Consider the following 21233-nt stretch of genomic DNA (forward strand, 5'->3'; position numbering starts at 1 on the left):
CACATTCCTTTCCACATTTCATTCCACATTCCATTCCATTCCAAATTCCATTCCGTTCCACATTCCATTCCATTTCACATTCCATTCCACATTCCATTCCATTGCATTCCATATTCCATTCCACATTCCGTTCCGTTCCATTCCACATTCCATTACACATTCCAATCCATTCCATTCCATATTCCATTCCGTTCCATTCCACCTGCCATTCCATATTCCATTCCACGTTCCGTTTCACGTTCCATTCCATTCCATTCCACGTTCCATTCCAAGTTCCACTGCAGATTTCATGCCACATTCCATTAAACATTACATTCCACATTCCATTTCATTCCATTCAACATTGCATTCCACTGCAATCCATATTCCATTCCACATTCCACTCCATTTCATTTAAACATTCCAGTCTATTCCATTCCACATTCCTTTCTACCTTCCATTAAGTTCCACTTTCCATTCCACTCTCCGTTCCTCACTCCATTCCATAAGATTCCATATTCCATTCTTCATTCCATTGCATTCCATTCCCCATTCCATTCCACTTTCCGTTCCACATTCAATTCCACATTCCATTCCACACTCCATTCTATTCCACATTCCATTCCACATTCCATTCCGTTGCATTCCTGAATCCATTCCACATTCAAATGCACATTCCATTGCACATTCCATTCCATTACATTCCACGTTCCATTCCACGTTCCATTCCACATTCCATTCCACTTTCCATTCGAAGTTCCATTCCATTCCATTCCACATTCCATTCAACATTCCATTCCAATCCATTCCACTTTCAATTCCACATTCCATTATACAATCCACGCCAAGTTCCATTCAACATTCCATTCCATGTTCCATTCCACTTTCCATTCCATTCAAGTTGCATTTCACATTCCATTCCATTCCATTCCACGTTCCATTCCAAATTCCATTCCACATTTCATTCCACGTTCCATTCCACATTCCATTCCATTCCATACCATTCCACATTCCATTCCACGTTCTTTTCCATTCTATTCCACATTGCATTCCACGTTCCATTTCACATTCCATTCCACTTTCCATTCCACGTTCCTTTCCATGTTCCATTCCATTCCATTCCATGTTCCTTTCCACCTTGCATTCAATTCCATTCCAAGTTCCATTCCACATTCCATTCCACTTTCCATTCCACATTGCATTCCATTCCATTCTGCATTCCATTCAGCATTCCTTTCCACATTCCATTCCATTCCATTCCACATTCGTATCCACATTCCATTCCACTGTATTCCACATTCCATTCCATTCCATTACACATTCCATTCCACATTCCATTCGATTCCATTCTGCACTCCATTCTATTCCATTCTACATTGCATTCCAATCCATTCCACATTCCATTGCATTCCATTCCACGTTACACTCCATTCCATTCCACATTCCATTCAACTGCATTCTACATTCCATTCCATTCCATTCCACATTCCATTCCATTCCATTCCACATTCCATTCCATTCCATTCCATTCCATTCCATTCCATATTCCATTCCATTCCATTCCATTCCATTCCACATTGAATTACACATTCCATTCCATTGCATTCCGCATTCTATTCCATTCCATTCCACATTCCATTCCGTTCCATTCCATTTCATTCCGCATTCTATTCCATTCCATTCCACATTCCATTCCGTTCCATTCCAAATTCGATTCCATTCCATTCCATTCCATTCCACATGCCACTGCACATACCATTGCATTTCATTCCACATTCCAATATTCGATTGAACATTCCATTACACATTCCGTTCCATTCCATTCCACTTTCCATTCTACGTTACATTTCATTCCATTCCACTTTCCTTTAAATATTCCATTCCACATTCCATTCCGTTCCATTCCACATGCCATTCCAATTTCCATTCCACATTCCCTTCCACATTCCATTACATTGCATTCCACGTTCCATTCCACATTCCATTCCATTCCACGTTCCTTTCCACTTTCAATTCCACATTCCATTAGATTTGATTCCACATTCCATTCCACATTCCATTCCACATTCCATTCCATTCCACGTTCCTTTAAACATTCATTTCCACATTCCATTCCGTTCCATTCCACGTGGCATTCCAATTTCCATTCTACATTCCATTCCACATTCCATTCCATTCCATTCCATTCCACATTTCTTTCAACATTCTATTCCACATTCCATTCCACTTTCAAATGCATTCCATTCCACATTTCATTCCCCATTCCATTCCATTCCATTCCAGATTCCATTCTTCCCCTTTCCACATTCTATTCTATTCCATTCCACATTCCAGTGCACATACCTGTCCATTCCATTTCACATTGCATTCCACATTCCATTCCATTCCGTTTTACATTCCATTCCGCATTCCACTCAACATTGCATTCCATTCCATTCTACGTTCCATTCCACATTCCATTCCACGTTGCATTCCACTTTCCATTCCACGATCCATTCCATTCAATTCCACTTTCCATTCCATTCCATTCCACGTTACATTCCATTCCATTCCACGCTCCATTCCACCTATAATTCCACGTTCCATTCCATGATCCATTCCATAACTTTCCACGTTCAATTCCACATTCCACTACATATTTCCTTCCTCTTTCCATTAACTTTCCATTCCACATTCCATTATATTCCACTCCACTTTGCATTCCACGTTGCATTCCATTTCACTGCACATTCCATTACACATTCCATTGTATTACCTTTAAAAATTACATTCCATTCCATTCCACATTACATTCTACTTTCCATTCCTTTCCACATTCCATTCCACATTCCATTCCATTTCATTCCACATTCCAATCCACATTCCTTTCCTTTCCATTACACATTCCATTCCACTTTCCATTCCACAATCAATTCCACATTCCAATGTACATTTCATTCCATTCCTCATTCCATTCCATATTCCATTCCATGGCACTCCACATTCCATGCCACTTTCCATTCTACTTTCCTTTCCACATTCCATAGCATTCCACTCCATTCCATTCCGTGTTCCATTCCATTCCATTCCACATTCTATTCCACATTCTATTCCATTACATTCCACATTCCATTCCTTTCCATTCCACATTACATTCCACTTTCCAATCCCCTTACCTTTCCACATTCCATTCCACATTCCATTCCACTTTCCATTCCACATTCTATTCTGGAACGTTCCATTCCAATTTCCATTCTATTCAATTCCACGTTCCATTCCGCATTCCATTGCTCATTCAATTCCATGCTCAATTCCACCTCCCATACAAGGTTTCATTCCACATTCCATTTCACATTCCATTCCGTTTCATTCCACATTCCTTTCCATTCCATTGCATTCCATTCCATTCCATTCCACATTCCATTCCACATTCCATTCCATTCCAATTTCCATTCCATTCCATTCCACGTTCGATTCCACATTCCATTCCAGGTTCTATTACTTTCCATTCCATTCCAAATTACATTCCATTCCATTCCACATTCCAATCCACATTCCATTCCATTCCACATTCCAGTCTACATTCCATTCCATTCCATTACACATTCCATTCCTTATTCCATTCTGTTTCATTCCACAGTCCATTTCAAATACCATTGCATTTCGTTCCACATTCCATTCCACATTCCTTTCCATTGCATTCCACATTCTGTTCCACATTCCATTCCATTTCATTTCACACTGGTTTCCATTCCTTTGCATTCCATTCCATTCCATTCCATTCCACATTAGATTCCATTCCATTCCATTCCACTTTCCGTTCCATTGCATATGGAATTCCAGTCCATTCCATTCCACATTCCATTCTACATTGCATTCCTTTCTATTCCAGATTCGGTTGCACATTCCATTCCACATTCCTTTCTACAATCCCTTCCATTCCATTTCACTTTCCTTTCCATTCCTTTCCACTTTCCATTCCACATTCCATTCCATCCCATTCCACATTATATTCCATTCCATTCCACATTCCATTCCATTCCACTTTGCTTTCCACATTATATTGCGTTCCATAGCACGTTCCATTCTAAATTACCTTCCATGCTGCATTTCACATTCAATTCTACGTTCCATTCCACTTTCCATTACAAGTTCCATTCCACGTTCCTTTACATTCCATTCCACTTTCCATTGCACATTCCATTCAATTTCTTTCCACTATCTCTTCCACATTCCTTTCCGCATTCTATACCATAATCCATTCCGTTCGATTCCACCATGCATTCCACATTCCATTCCACAATCCATTCCACGTTCCATTCCAGATTTCATTCCATTCTATTCCACGTTCCACTCCACTTTCAATTACTTTCCATTTCACTTTGCATTCCACATTCCATTGCACATTTCATTCCATGTTCCTTTCCATTCCTTTGCACGTTCCATTCCATATTCCATTCTACATTGCATTCCACGTTCAATTCCATTCCATTCCACGTTCCATTCCATATTCCATTCCACATTCCATTCCACTTTCCATTCTGTTCCATTCTATTCCATTGCACTTTCCTTTCCAGATTCCATTCCACATTCCATCCCACATTGCACTCCATTCCATTCCACGCGCCACACCACATTACATTCCACATTCCATTCTATTCCATTCCACATTCCATTCCATTCCATTCCACACTCCATTCCACAATCCATTCCATTCCATTCCACATTCCACTCCACATTCCATTCCATTCCATTCCACATTCCATTCCATTCCATTCCACATTCCATTCCATTCCATTCCACTTTCCATTCCACATTCCATTCGATTCCATTCCACATTCCATTCCACATTCCATTCGTCTTTCCAATACTTTCCATTCCACCTTCCATTCCACATTCCATTCGTCTTTCCAATATTTTCCATTCCACCTTCCATTAAACATTATATAACATTCCATTCCATTCCAATCCATATTCCAAACCATTCCATTCCTTTCCATTCTTCATTCCATTCATTTCCATACTACATTCTATTCAACATTCCATTCCATTCCATTCCACATCCCATTGAATGTTACATTCCATTCCATTCCACGTTCCATTCCATATTCCATTCCACATTCCATCCCACTTTCCATTCCATTCCATTCCACATTCTATTCCACATTGCCTGGCATTACAGTCCACATTCCGTTCCACATTCCATTCCACATTCCCTTCCAATACATTCAACTTTCCATTTCACGTTCCATTCCAGAGTCCATTTCACTTTCCATTCCACGATCCTTTCCCTTCCATTCTTTCCATTCCACGTTCCATTCCTCGTTCTATTGCACATTCCATTGCACGTTCCATTCAATGTTCCGTTCCACGTTGCATTCCATGTTCCATTCCTCATTCCATTCCATCCCGTTCCACGTTCCATTCCATTCCATTTAACGTCCCATTCCACAGTCCATTCCACTTTCCATTCCACAATCCATTTCGTTCCATTCCATTCCATTCCACATTCCATTGCACATTCCATTCCACATTCGATTCCACATTCCATTGCACATTCCATTCCACATTCGATTCCACAGTCCATTCCGTTCCATTCCACATTCCATTCTATTCCATTCCCTTCCATTCCACATTCCATTACATTCCATTCTGCATTCAATTCCATTCCATTTCATTCCACATTTCATTCCAATCCGTTAAATTCCACATTCCGTCAACTCCATTACACATTCCATTCCATTCCACTCCACATTCCATTCCATTTCATTCCATTCCGCATTCCATACCGTTTCATTCTATTCCACATTCCATTCCTTTCCATTCCTCCTTCCATATGATTCCATTCCATTCCACATTCCATTCCTTTCCATTATACATTCTATTCCATTCCATTCCACATTCCATTCCATTCCATTCGACTTTCCATTCCATTTCATTCCACATTCCATTTCACATACCTCTCCACATTGCATTCCATTCCATTCCACATTCCTTTCCACATTCCATTCCACCTTCCTTTCCATTCCATACCACATTCCATTCCATTCCATTCCACATTCCATTCCATTCCAAATTCCATTCCTCTTTCTATTAATCGTTCTATTCCACATTCCATTCCACGTTTGATTCCAATCCATTCCATGTTCCATTCCACGTTCCAAACCACGTTGCTTTCCATTTCATTCCACTTTCTGTTCCACTGTCCTTTCCATTCCATTCCACTTTCCATTCCACATTCCTTTACATTCCATTCAACGTTCCTCTCCGCATTCATTTCCATATTGCATTCCACATTGCATTCCATTTCATTCAACATTCCATTACACATTCCATTCCACATTCCGTTCCATTCCACTCCCTTCCATTCCACTTTCCATTCCACATTCCATTGCACGTCCCATTCCACGTTCCATTCCATGTTCGATTCCACTTTCCATTCCATGTTCCATTCCACGTTCCATTCCACTTTGCATTCCATTCAGTTCCACATTCCATTCCATTCCATTCCACATTATGTTCCACATTCCATTCGACTCCATTCAACATTCCATTCCACATTCCATTCCACATTCCATTCTCATTTCCTTGCATTTCATTCCACATTCCTTTCCACATTCCTTTGTATTCCAATTCACATTCCATTCCAAAATCCATTCCATTCCATTCCATTCCACATTCAATTCCACATTCGATTCCGCAGTCCATTCCACATTCCATTCCACATTCCATTCCACGTTCCATTCTCTTTCCATTGCATTTCATTTCACATTCCATTCCACGTTCCATTGCATTCCAATTCACATGCCAATACACTTTCCTTTCCATTCCATTCCAGATTCCATTCCACATTCCATTCCACCTTCCATTCCGCAGTCCATACAATACCATTCCTCGCTCCATTCCATTCCATTCCAATCCACATTCCATTCCATATTTCATTCCATTCTTTTCCACATTCCATTCCACATTCCATTCCATTCCATACCACATTCCATTCTTTCCATTCCATTACATTCCATTCCACGCTCCATTGCTCTTTCCATTATATTCTATTCCACATTGCATTTCTTTCCATTTCACATTCCATTCCATTCTATACCACAATCCATTGCATTCAATTCCGTTAAATATTCCATTCCACTTTACATTAAATTCTAATCCGCATTCCTTTCCATTCCATTCCACATTGCATTCCATTCCAATCCACATTTCATTCCACATTTCATTTCATACCCTTCCACATTCCATTCCACTTTCCATTCCACGTTCCTTTGCATGTTTTATTCCACGTTCCAATCCATTCCATTCCACGTTCCATTCAACATTCCATTCCACATTCCATTCCACAATCCATGCCGTTCCACTCCATTCCATTCCACTTTCCATTCCACTTTCCCTTCCACATTAAATTCCAAATTCCTTTCCATTCCATTCCACAATCCATTCCAAATGCCTTTCCACATTCCATTCCGCATTCCATTCCATTCCATTCCATTCAAATTCCTTTCCACATTCCATTCCATTACCTTCCACTTTCAATTCCACATACCATTCCACATTCCATTCCATTCCATTCCACGTTCCCTTCCACATTCCATTCCATTCCATCCCACGTTCCATTCCACATTCCATTGCACATTCCATCCCACGTTCCATTCCACATTCCATTCCACATTCCATTCCACTTTCCATTCCACCTTACATTCCACGTTACATTTTGCATTGCATTCCATTCCATTCCGGATTCCATTCCATTCTATTTCACATTCTATTCCACATTCCATTCCATTCCATTCCACATTTCATTCTACATTACATTCTATTCCATTCCACATTCCATTCCTTTCCATTCCATATTCCATTCCTTTCCATTCCACATTACATTCCTTTCCATTCCATGTTATATTACCCATTGCATTCCATCTTTCATTCAACAATCGATTCCACTCCGTTCCAATTTCCATTCCATTCCATTCCAGATTTCATTCCACAGTCCATTCCACATTCCATTCCATTGCATTGCGCATTCCATTCCATTCCCCTTTCCATTCGACGTTCCATTCCACATTCCATTCCGCTTTCCATTCCACTTTCCATTCCACGTTCCAGTACATCCCTTTCCACGTTCCATACCATTGCATTCCACTTTCTTTCCACATTCCATTCCACATTACATTCCACAATCCATTTCATTCCATTCCATTCCACGTCCCATTCCACATTTCATTCCACATTTCATTCCTTTCCATTCCACATTCCTTTCCATATTCCTTTCCACATTCCATTCCACATTCCATTACACAATCCATTCCTCATTCCATTCCACATTGCTTTCCATTCCATTCTGGGTTCCATTCCACATACCATTCCATGTTGTATTCCACTTTCCTTTCCATTCCATTCCACGTACTGTTCCACTTTGCATTCCATTCCTTTCCACGTTCCATTGCACATTCCTTTCCATTTTCCATTCCTCACTCCATTCCGCGTGCCATTCCACATTCCATTCCACGTTCCATTCCATCCCTTTCCACGATCCTTTCCACGTTCCATTCCATTCCATTCCACATTCCATTCCACATTCTGTTACCTTCCATTCTCATTCTTTTCTGTTCCATTCCACATTCCATTCCACGTTCCATTCCATGTTCCATTTCGTATTGCATTCCATTAAATTCCATTCAATTCCGGATTCCATTTTATACCATTCCACTTTCTGTACCACATTCCATTCCATTCCATTCCACATTCCATTACACATTCCATTCCTTTCCATTCCACATTCCACTCCCTTCCATTCCACATTACATTCCTTTCCATTCCACGTCACATTCCACATTCCATTCCACCTTCCATTCCACAATCCATTCCATTCCATTCCAAAGTCCATTCCATTACAATCCACTTTCCATTCCACATTCCATTCCACATACCATTCCACGTTCCATTCCAAATTCCATTCCACTTTCCATGAGACATTCCATACCACTTTCCATTCCATTGCATTCCACATTCCATTCCACCTTCCATTGCCCATGCCATTCCAAGTTCCCTCCCACATTCCATTTCACGTTCCATTCTACCTTCCATTCCAAGTTCCATTCCATTCTATTCCAATTCCCATTCCACATTCCATTCCATGCCACATTCCATTCCACATTCCAATCCACATTCCATTCCATTCCATTCCACATTCTATTCCACATTCCATTCCATTCCATTCCACATTCCATTCCACGTTACATTACATTTCATTCCACTCCACATTCCATTCCATTCCATTCTACTTTACATTGCACATTACATTCCACGCAGCATTCCACATTCTGTTCATTGTTCCATTCCACGTTCCATTCCAAGTTCCATTCCACATTCCATTCTATTCCATTCCACGTTCCATTTCACATTCCATTCCATTGCACCTTCTATTGCAGATTCCATTCCATTCTGCATTCAATTCCTCATTCCATTCCACCTTATATTCCATTCCATTCCACGTTCCATTTCACATTCCTTTGCCCATTCCATTCCACGTTGCATTCCACATTCCATTCCATTCCATTCCTCAACCCGTTCCACAGTCCATTCCATTCCATTTCACATTCCATTCCACTTTCCATTAAATTCCATCCCACATTCCCTCCACATTCCATTCCACGTTCCATTCCAAGTTCCTTTCCACGTTCCATTCCACATTCTATTCCATTGCATTCCATGTTCCATTCTTTTCCATTCCACGTTCCTTTTTTTACGTTTCACATTTCATTCCACATTCCATTTCACAATGCATTCCACATTCCACTTCACTTTCCATTCCTTTCCATTCCATTCCATTCCACATTCCATTTATTCCACTCCACATTGCATTCCACGTTCCATTCCGCGTTCCATTCCACTTTTCAAGGCACGTTCCCTTCCATTCCATTCCACTTTCCATTCCACATTGCATTTCACATTCCATTACACATTTCATTTCACATTCCATGCCATTCCATTCCACATTCCATTCCATTTAATTGCACATTCCATACAATTCCTTTCCATTCCACATTCCATACCATTCCACTCCATTCTGAGTTCCATTATTTCCATTCCACATTCCATTCCATTCCATTCCACATTCCATTGCATTCCATTCCATTACAAATTCCATTCCACTTTCCATTCCCTTCCATTGTTTATTCCATTCCACTTTCCATTCCCTTCCATTGTTTATTCCATTCCATTCCATTCCCTTCCATTCCAAGTTCTGTTCCACTTTCCATTCCATTTTCCATTCCACGTTCCATTCCATTTCATTACACATTCCATTCCACATTCCATTCCATTCCATTACACTTTCCATTCCACATTCCTTTCCATTCCATTACACTTTCCTTTCCACATTCCGTTCCACATTACATTCCGTTCCATTCCACATTGCATTCCATGTTCCATTCCACATTCCATTCCATTTTGCGTTCCATTCCACATTCCATTTCACAATCCATTCCGTTGCATTCCACTTTCCATTCCACATTCCATTCCATTGCATTCCACATTCCAATCCACATTCCATTCCATTCTATTGCACATTATATTCCATTCTACTCCACATACTCTTCCATTCCATTCCACGTTCCATTCCATTCCATTGCATTCCACTTTTCATTCCATTCAATTCCACATTCCATTCCATTCCATTCCATTCCATTCTATTCCAAATTTAATTTCATTACATTCCACATTCCATTCTTTTCCATTCCAAATTCCATTGCATTCCATTCCACATTCCATTTCATTCTATTGCATTCCATTCCACATTCCATGGCATTCCATTCCTTTTCACATTCCATTACTTTCCGTTCCGCATTCCGTTCCACATCCCATTCCATTCCTTTCCACATTCCATTCTATGTTCCATTCCACATTCCATTCTATGTTCCATTCCACATTCCATTACATATTCAATTCCATTCCTTTCCACATTCCATACAGATCCATTGCATTCCTTTCCACATTCCATTCCATTCCATTCCACATTCCATTCCATATTCCATTCCATTCCATTCCACTTTCCATTCCAAATGCCATTCCATTCCACATTCCATTCCACATTCAACACCATTCCAATCCACATTCCATTCCATTCCACCCAACCTTCCATGCCATTCCACATTCCATTCCATTCCATTCCATTCCACGTTACATTCCACATTCCATTCCACATTCCTTTCCACTGCATTCTATTACACATTCCATTCCATTACATTCCACATTCCATTCCATTCCATTCCAGATTCCATTCCACATTCATTTCCACATTCGATTCTACGTTCCATTCCATTCCATTCCACATTCCATTCCATTGCATTCCACATTCAATTCCATCGAATTGCGCATATCATTCAATTCCATTGAATTCCACTTTCAATTCCATACGATTCCGCCTTAAATTGCACTCCATTCCATTCTATTCCACATTCCTAAACATTCCATTCCACATTCCATTCCACATTATATTCCGCTTTCCATTCCATTTCGTTCCACTTTCCATTCCATTCCATTCCACATTCCATTCCACATTCTATTCCGCTTTCTATTCCATTTCTTTCCACACTACACTCCATTCCATTCCACATTCCATTCGACGTTCTATTCCATTCCATTTCACATTCCATTCGCTTTCCACTCCACATTCCATTCTATTCAATTGCTTATTTCTTTCCATCCCATAGCATACCACTTTGCATTCCATTCCATTCCTATTCCATTCCATTCCATTCCATTCCATTCTACATTCCTTTCCATTCCATTCCACTTTCCATTCCACATTCCATTCCACATTCTGTTCCAATTTACATTCCATTTCATTCCACATTCCATTCCTTTCCATTCCACATGCCTTTCCATTCAATTCCACATTCCTTTCCACATTCCATTCCACATTTCATTCCACACTCCATTCCACATTCCATTTCACATTCCATTCCATTCCATTCCACTTTCCTTTCAACATTCCATTACACATCCCATTCCATTCCATTCCTCACTCCATTCCACATTCCATTCAGTTCCATTCCACATTCCATTCCACATTCCGTTCTACATTCCATTCCCTTGCATTCCTCATTCCATTGCATTCCATTGCACATTCCTTTCCACATTCTCCTCTGTTCCATTCCACGTTCCTTTCCATTCCATTCCACATTTCATTAAACATTCTATACCACATTCCATTTGATCTTCCATTCCATTCCATTCCAGTTTCCTTTCCACGTTCTATTCGATCCATTCCACCTTCCATTCCATTCCGTTCCACATTCCATTCCACATTCCATTCCATCCCATTCCACATTCCATTCCATTGAATTCCACATTCCCTTCCAAGTTCCATTCCATTCCATTCCACTTACCTTTCCACATTCCATTCCACATTCCATTCCACATTATATTCTGTTCCATTCCACATTCCATTCCACATTCCATTCCACATTCCCTTCCATTCCATTCCATATTCCATTCCAGTACATTCCACATTCCATTCCACGTTTCTTTCCATTCCATTCCACTATCCATTCTATTCCGTTCCACATACCTTTCCACATTCCATTTCACATACTATTCCATTCCATTCCTCATTCCATTGCATTCAATTCCACATTCCTTTCCATTCCTTTCCACGTTCCATTCCTTACCACATTCCATTCCAGTTTACATTCCTTGTCACATTCCATTCCATTCCACGTTCCATTCCATGTTCCATTCCATCATCCACTCCATTCCATTCCACGTTTCATTCCAAATTATATTCCATTGCATTTCAAGATCCCGTCCACATTTGATTCCACATTCCATTCGACTATCCATTGCGTTCCATTCCACATTCCATTCCACACTCCACTTGACATTCCATTCCACATTCCTTTCGACTTTCCATTGCATTCCATTCCACATTCCATTCCACACTCCAGTCGACATTCCATTCCACAATGCATTCCACATTGCATTCCACATTCCAGTACAGATTCCATTCCATCCCATTCAACATTCAATTCCACTTTCCATTACACATTCCATTCCACATTCCATTCCATGTTCCATTCCACCTTCCATTCCATTCCATTCCTCGTTTCATTCCACATTCAATTCCATTACATTCCACTTTCTTTTCCACAATCCATTTCACATTCGATTCCACATTACATTCCGTTCCATTCCACATTCCATTTCACAATACATTCCACTTTCCAATACATTCCATTCCACATTTCGTTGCACGTTCCATTCAACATACCATTCCACACTCCATTCCTTTCGATTCCACATTACATTACAAATTCCACTCCATTCCTTTCCACATTCCATTAAATATTCCATTCCAGATTCCATTCCATTCCTTTGCACATTCCATTCCACTTTCCATTCCATTCTATTCCACTTTCCATGCCACGATACATTCCACTTTCCATTCCATTCTATTCCACTTTCCATGCCACGATACATTCCACTTTCCATTCCACATTCCATTCCACATTCCATTCCACATTCCATTTCACATTCCATTCCAAATTACATTTGACATTACATTCCACTTTCCATTTGACATTCCATTCCATTCCATTTCACAATCCATTACACATTCCATTCCATTCCATTCCGCATTCCATTCCATTCCATTCCATTCTGTGTTCAATTCCACTTTCCATTCCACATTCTTTTCCACGTTCCATTCCATTTCATTCCACATTCCATTCCTTTGCATTCCACAAGCCATTCCATTCGATTCCGAAATCCTTTCCACATTCCATTCCACATTCCATTCCACATTCTATATGATTCAATTCCACATTTCATTCCACATTTCATTCCATTCCATTCCACTTTCCTTTCAACATTCTTTTCCACATTCCATTCCATTCCATTCTACATTCCTATCCATTCCTTTCCACACTCCTTTCCACATTCCATTCCCTTCCATTCCACATCCTATTCCACATCCCATTCTACATTCCATTCCGTTGCATTCCTCATTCCATTGCATTCCATTCCACATTCCTTTCCACATTCTACCCCATTCCATTCCATGTTCCTTTCCATTCCATTCCACATTACATTCCACATTCTGTTGCACATTGCATTTCACCTTTCATTCCATTCCATTCCAGGTTCCTTTGCACGTTCCAGTCCACAATCCATTCCATTCCATTCCACATTCCATTCCACATTCCATTCCATTCCATTCCACATTCCATTCCATTCCATTCCACATTCCATTCCACATTCCATTCCTTTCTATTCCACGTTCCTTTCCGTTGAATTCCAAGTTCCATTCCTCGTTACTTTCCATTCCATTCCAGTTATTTTCAACATTCCATTCCACATTACATTCCGTTCCATTCCACATTCCATTCCACATTCCATTCCTCATTACATTCCATTCCATTCCACATTCCTTTCCACATTCCATTCCCTTCCATTCCACATTCCATTCCACATTCCATTCCATTCCATCCCACCTTCCATTCAACGTTCCATTCGAGTCCATTCCACTTTGCTTTCCGTTCGATTCCACATTCCATTCCACATTCCATTTCACATACCATTCCATTCCATTCCACATTACATTGCATTCCATTCCACATTCCATTGCATTCCATTCAACATTCCTTTCCATTCCTTTCCACGTTCCATTCCTTTCCACATTCCCCTCCACATTACATTCGATGTTCCATTCCATTCCATTCCACGTTCCATTCCACGTTCCATTCCATGCTCCACTGCATTCCATTTCACGTTGCATTTCACATTCCATTCCACACTCCACTCGTCTTTCCACTCCACATTCCATTACACATTCCATTCCAGATTCCTTTCCAAGTTCCATTACCCGTTCCATTCCACCTTCCATTCCATTCCATTCCTCCTTTCATTCCACATTCCATTACATCACATTCCACTTTCCATTCCACATTCCATTCCACATTACATTCCACATTTCATTCCGTTCCATTCAATATTCCATTCCACATTCCATTCCACAATCCATTCCTTTCCATTCTATATTCCGTAGCACATTCCATTCAACATTCCATTCCACAGTCCATTCCTTTTGATTCCACATTCCATTCCACATTCCCCTCCATTCCATTCCACATTCCATTAAACATTCCATTCCACATTCCATTCCTTTCCTTTCCACATTCCGTTACACGTTGCATTCCATTCTATTCCAGGTTAAATTCCACGAGTCATTCCACATTCCATTCCACTTTCCATTCCACATTCCATTTCACATTCCATTCCTCATTCCATTTGATATTCCATTCCATTCCATTACACATTCCATTCCACAATCCATTCCATTCCATTCCACAGTGCATTCCACATTGCATGCCACATTCCTTTACATTCTATTCCACATTCCATTCCACATTCCATTCCTCAGTCCATTCCATTCCATACCACATTCCATTCCACATTCCATTCCATTCCATACCGTGGTGCATTCCACGTTCCATTCCACGTTCCATTGCGCGTTCCGTTTCACATTCTATTCCATTCCTTTCCACATTCCATACCATTCCATACCATTCAATTCTGCAATCCATTCCATTCCATTCCACTTTCGAATCCACATTCCTTTCCACATTGCATTCTGTTCCATTCCACATTCCATTCCCCACTCCATTCCACATTCCGTTCCACATACCATTCCATTCTATTCCACTTTCCATTCCACATTCCATTCCACATTCCATTCGGTTTCATTTCACATTCCATTGCATTCCTTTCCACATTCCTTTCCACATTCCATTCCATTACATTCCAGATTCCATTCCATTCAATTCCACCTCACATTCCACATTCTACTCCACATTCCATTCCACATTCCATTCCATTCCACATTACATTCCACATTCCCTTCCTCATTCCAACACATTCCTTTCCACTTTCCATTCCACACTCAATTCCACATTACATTCCACATTCCTTTCCGTTCCATTCCACATTTCGTTCCACTTTCTATCCCAAGTTCAATTCCACATTACATTCCACATTCCATTCCACATTCCATTCCATGTTCAATTCCACTACATTTCACGTTCCTTTCCACATTGCATTCACTTCCATTCCAAATTCCATTCCAGATTCCATTCATATTTCCATTCAATTCCATGCCACATACAATTGAACATTCAATTCCATAGCATTCCACGTTGCATTCCACATTCCATCGCATTCCATTCCATGTTCCATTCCACAATCCGTTCCACTTTGCTTTCCACTCTCCATTCCACATTCCATTCCACATTCTTTTCCATTCCATTTCACATTACATTCCGCAATCCATTCCATATTCCAATCCACTTTCCATTCCACATTTCATGTAATTCCCTGACACATTCCATTCCACATTCCATTCCATTCCAGTCCACATTCCATTCCACATTCGATTCCACTTTCCATTCCACTTTCCATTCGATTACATTCCATGTTCCATTCCACATTCCATTCCATGTCATTCCACTTTCCATTCCACATTACATTCCACATTACATTCCTTTCAATTCCACTTTTCATTCCACATTCCATTCCATTCCGTTCCACATTCCATTCCATTACACTCCACATTTCATTAAACATTCCCTTCCATTCCATTCCACATTCTATTCCGTTCCACTGCACAATCCACTCTACATTCCATTCCACATTCCATTCCATGTTCCATTCCATTGCATTCCACATTCCAATCGATTCCTTTCCTCATTCCATTCCATCCAATTCCACATTCCATTCCATTCCAATCCACATTCCATTCCATTCAATTCCCTTCCATTCCACATTCCATTCCATTGCATTTCGCATTCGATTCAATTCCATTCCATTCCACATTCCACTCCATTCAATTCCATTCAACATCCCATTCCATTTCATTCCACGTTCCATTCCATTCCATTCCACATTCCATTCCACGTTCCATCCCACCTTGCATTCCATGATTCATTCCACGTACCATTTCAAGTTTCATTCCTTTCCATTCCACATTGCATTCCATTCCATTCCACATTCCATTCCATTACATTCCACATTCCATTCCACGTTCCATTAAAAGGGACATTCCACGTTCCTTTCTATTTTGCATTGCATTCCATTCCACGTTCCTTTTAACGTTCCTTTCCATTCCATTCCACTTTCCATTGCACTTTCCATTCCACATTCCATTCCACATAACATTCCTTTGCATTCCACATTCCATTCAACATTCCGTTAAACATTCCATTCCACATTCCATTCTCTTCCATTCCACATTCCATTCCTCATTCAATTCCATTCCATTCCGCATTGCATTCCACATTCCTTTGCCTTCCATTCCTTATACCATTCCATTCAACTCCACATTCCATTTTACTTTCCATTCTATTCCATAACAAATTCGATTGCACCTTCCATTCCACATTCCATTCCATTCCATTCCACATTCATTTCACGTTCCATTCCTCTTTCCATTCCACATTCCATTCCACAGTCCAAACCATTCCATTCCACATTCAATTCCACGTTCCGTTACACATTCCATTCCACATTAATTTCCACATTCAATTCCAAGTTACATTCCGTTCCATTCCAAATTCCATTGCACATTCCTTTCCATTGCATTCCACATTCCAATCCATATTCCATCCCATTCAATTCCACATTCCATTCCACTTTCCATTCAACGTTCTATTCCACGTTCCATTCCATGTTCCATTCTATTCCATTCCACGTTACATTCCATTCCTTTCCACGTTTCATTTCACTTCATCCCACATTCCACTTCACTTTCCATTCCATTCCACATTCCATTTCATTCCAATCCACATTGCATTCCATTCCATTCCACCTTCCATTCCATTCCATTCCACATTTCATTCCACATTGCATTCCACTTTCCACTGTTTCCACATTCCATTCCACATTCCATTCCAATCCATTCCACATGCCATTCCATTCCATTCCGCATTCCGTTCCACATTTTATTCCGTTCCATTCCACGTTCCATTCCAGTTTGCATTCCACTTTCCATTCCGGATTCCATTCCGCTATCCATTCCATTCCATTCCAGTTTCCATTTCACTTTCCATTCCATTACATTGCACGTTACTTTCCACATTCCATTGCACATTTCATTCTACATTCCATTCCACGTTCCATTCCACCTTCCTTTGAAGGTCCATAGCATTCCATTCCACGTTCCATTCCATTCCATTAAATGTTCCATTACACATTCCATTCCACATTCCATTCCGTTCCTTCCCACATTCCTTTCCACATTCCATTTCTGGTTCCATTCCACATTCCATTACACGATCCATTCCACTTTCCATTCCACTCAATTCCACGCTCCATTCCACAATCCATTCCATTCCTTTCCACTTTCCATTGCACATTCCATTCCACATTACATTTCACATTGCATTCTGTTCCATTTTACATTCCATTCCAATTCCCTTTCCACATTCCATTTCATTCCATTCCACATTCCATTTCATTCCATTCCAGATTGCTTTCCACATTCCATTCCACATTCCATTCCACTTTCCATTCTATTCCATTCCATTCCATTCCACATTCCATTCCACATCCCATTCCGTTCCATTTTACGTTCCATGCCACATTCAATTCCACATTCCATTCCAGATTCCAATACACTTTCCATTACATTACATTCCACGTCCCATTCCACTTTTCATTCCATTCCTTTCCTCTTAACATTACACGTTCCATTGCACATTCCATTCCATTCCATTGCAGCTACCATTCCATTCCACAATTCCATTCCACATTCCAATCCATTCCATTCGACATTCCATTTCTTTCCATTCCACATTCCCTTCTATGTTCCATTCCATTCCCTTCCACGATCCATGACACCTCAAATTCCATTCGATTGCACGTTCCATTCCACTTTCCACTCCACATTTCATTCCTCATTCCATTAAACATTCCATTCCACATTCCAATCCATTCCATTACACAGTGCATTCCATTACAGTCCACGTTCCATTCCACATTCCATTCCATTCCATTTAAACATTCCATTCCACATTCCATTCAACCTTCCATTCCATTCCAGATTCCATTCCACATTCCATTCCACACTTCACTCCCTACTACTGCACATTCAAATCCAGATTCCGTTCAATTCCATTCCACGTTCCCTTCCACGTTTCATTCAACATTCAATTCCTTATTCCATTGCATATTCCATTCCACTGCATTCCACATTCCATTCCACTTTCCATTCCATTGCATTCCACATTCCATTCCACATTCCATTCCATTCCACGTTCCATTCTAAGTTTCAGTCCATTCCGTTCCACGTTCCATTACACTTTCCATTCCATTACATTCCACATTCCATTGTACATTCTATTCCAAGTTCTATTCCACATTCCATTCCACGTTCCATTCCACGTTCCCTTCTACGTTCCATTCCATTCCATTCCAGACTCCATTCCACATTCCATTCCATTCCATTCCATGTTCCATTACGCATTCCATTCCACATTCAATTCCACGTTCCATTCCACATTCCATTACACATTCCATTCCATGTTCCATGCCACTTACCGTTCCACGTTACATTCCACGTTCGATACCATGTTCCATTCCATCCCATTCCACGTTCCATTGCACATTCAATTCCATTCCATTCCACGTTCCATTCCACATTGCATTCCTCATTCCATTGCACATTCCATTCCACTTTCCATTCCATTGCTTTCCACATTCCATACCACGTTCCTTTCCATTCCATTAAACGTTCCAATCCATTCCATTCCACACTCCATTCCACATTCCCTTCCTTTCCATCCCACGTTCCTTTCCATTCTATTCCGCATTCTGCTCCATATTCCCTTCCTTTCCATTCCACATTCGATTCCATTCCATTCCACATTCCATTCCACATTTCCTTCCTTTCCATTCCACATTCCATTGCATTCCATTCCACTTTACTTTCCACGTTCCATTCCACATTCCATTCCACTTTCCATTTGATGTTCCATTCCATTGCATTCCATGTTCCACTCCTTTGCTTTCCACACTCCATTTCATTCCATTCCACATTCCATTCAACATTCCATTTCACATTGCATTTCACATTCCATTTCGCATTCCATTCCATTCCATTCCTTTCCACATTCCATTCCATTCCAATCCATATTCCATTCCATTCCATTCCAGGTTGCATTCCATTCCACATTGCATTGAATTCCACATCCGATTGCATTCCACATCACATTCCATTCCATTCCATATTCCATTCCTTTCCATTCCATATTCCATTCCTTTCCATTCCATATTGCATTCCACATTTCATTGCATTCCATTCTATTCAACATTGTATTCCACATTCCATTCCAAATTCCATTCCATATTCCGTTCCACTTTGCATTCCATTCCATTCCACATTCCATTACATTACATTCCGCATTCCACATTCCATTTCATTCTACATTCCATTCCATTCCATCACAAATTCCATTCCATTCCACATTCCATTCCACATTCCATTCCATTCCATTCCATTCCACATTCCCTTCCATTCCAATCCATATTCCATTCCATTCCATTCCACGTTGCATTCTATTCCACATTCCATTGAATTCTACTTGCCATTGCATTCCACATACCATTCTATTCCATTCCACATTCCATTGGATTCCATTCCACATTCCATTCCATTCCATTCTATTCCACATTCCATTCCATTCTATTCCACATTCCATTCCGTATTCCATTCCACTTTGCATTCCATTCCATTATATTCCACATTCCATTCCATTACATTCCGCATTCCACTTTCCATTCCATTACACACTCCGTTCCATTCCATTACATATTCCATTCCATTCCGCTTTCCATTCCATATTCCATTCCATTGCATTCCAATTTCCATACTATTCCATTCCATTAAGCATTCCATTCCCTTCCATTCCACACCCCATTCTAGTCCATTCCACGTTCAATTCTATTCCATTCCATGTTCCATTCCACATTCAATTGCATTCCACATCACATTCCATTCCACGTTTCATTGCACGTTCCAATCCACTTTCCATTCCACTTTCCATTCCACGTTCCATTCCACATTCCATTCCTTTCCATTCCACATACAATTCAACATTGAACTACACGTTCCATTCCACATTCCATTCTACGTTTCATTCCCTTCCATTTCAACTTCCATTACATTGCGTTCCACATTCCGTTCCATTGCATTCCACTTTCCATTCCACATTCTA

The sequence above is a fragment of the Pongo abelii genome, chromosome 11 (genome assembly GCF_028885655.2).
Source record: "Pongo abelii isolate AG06213 chromosome 11, NHGRI_mPonAbe1-v2.0_pri, whole genome shotgun sequence".
NCBI lineage: Eukaryota > Metazoa > Chordata > Mammalia > Primates > Hominidae > Pongo > Pongo abelii.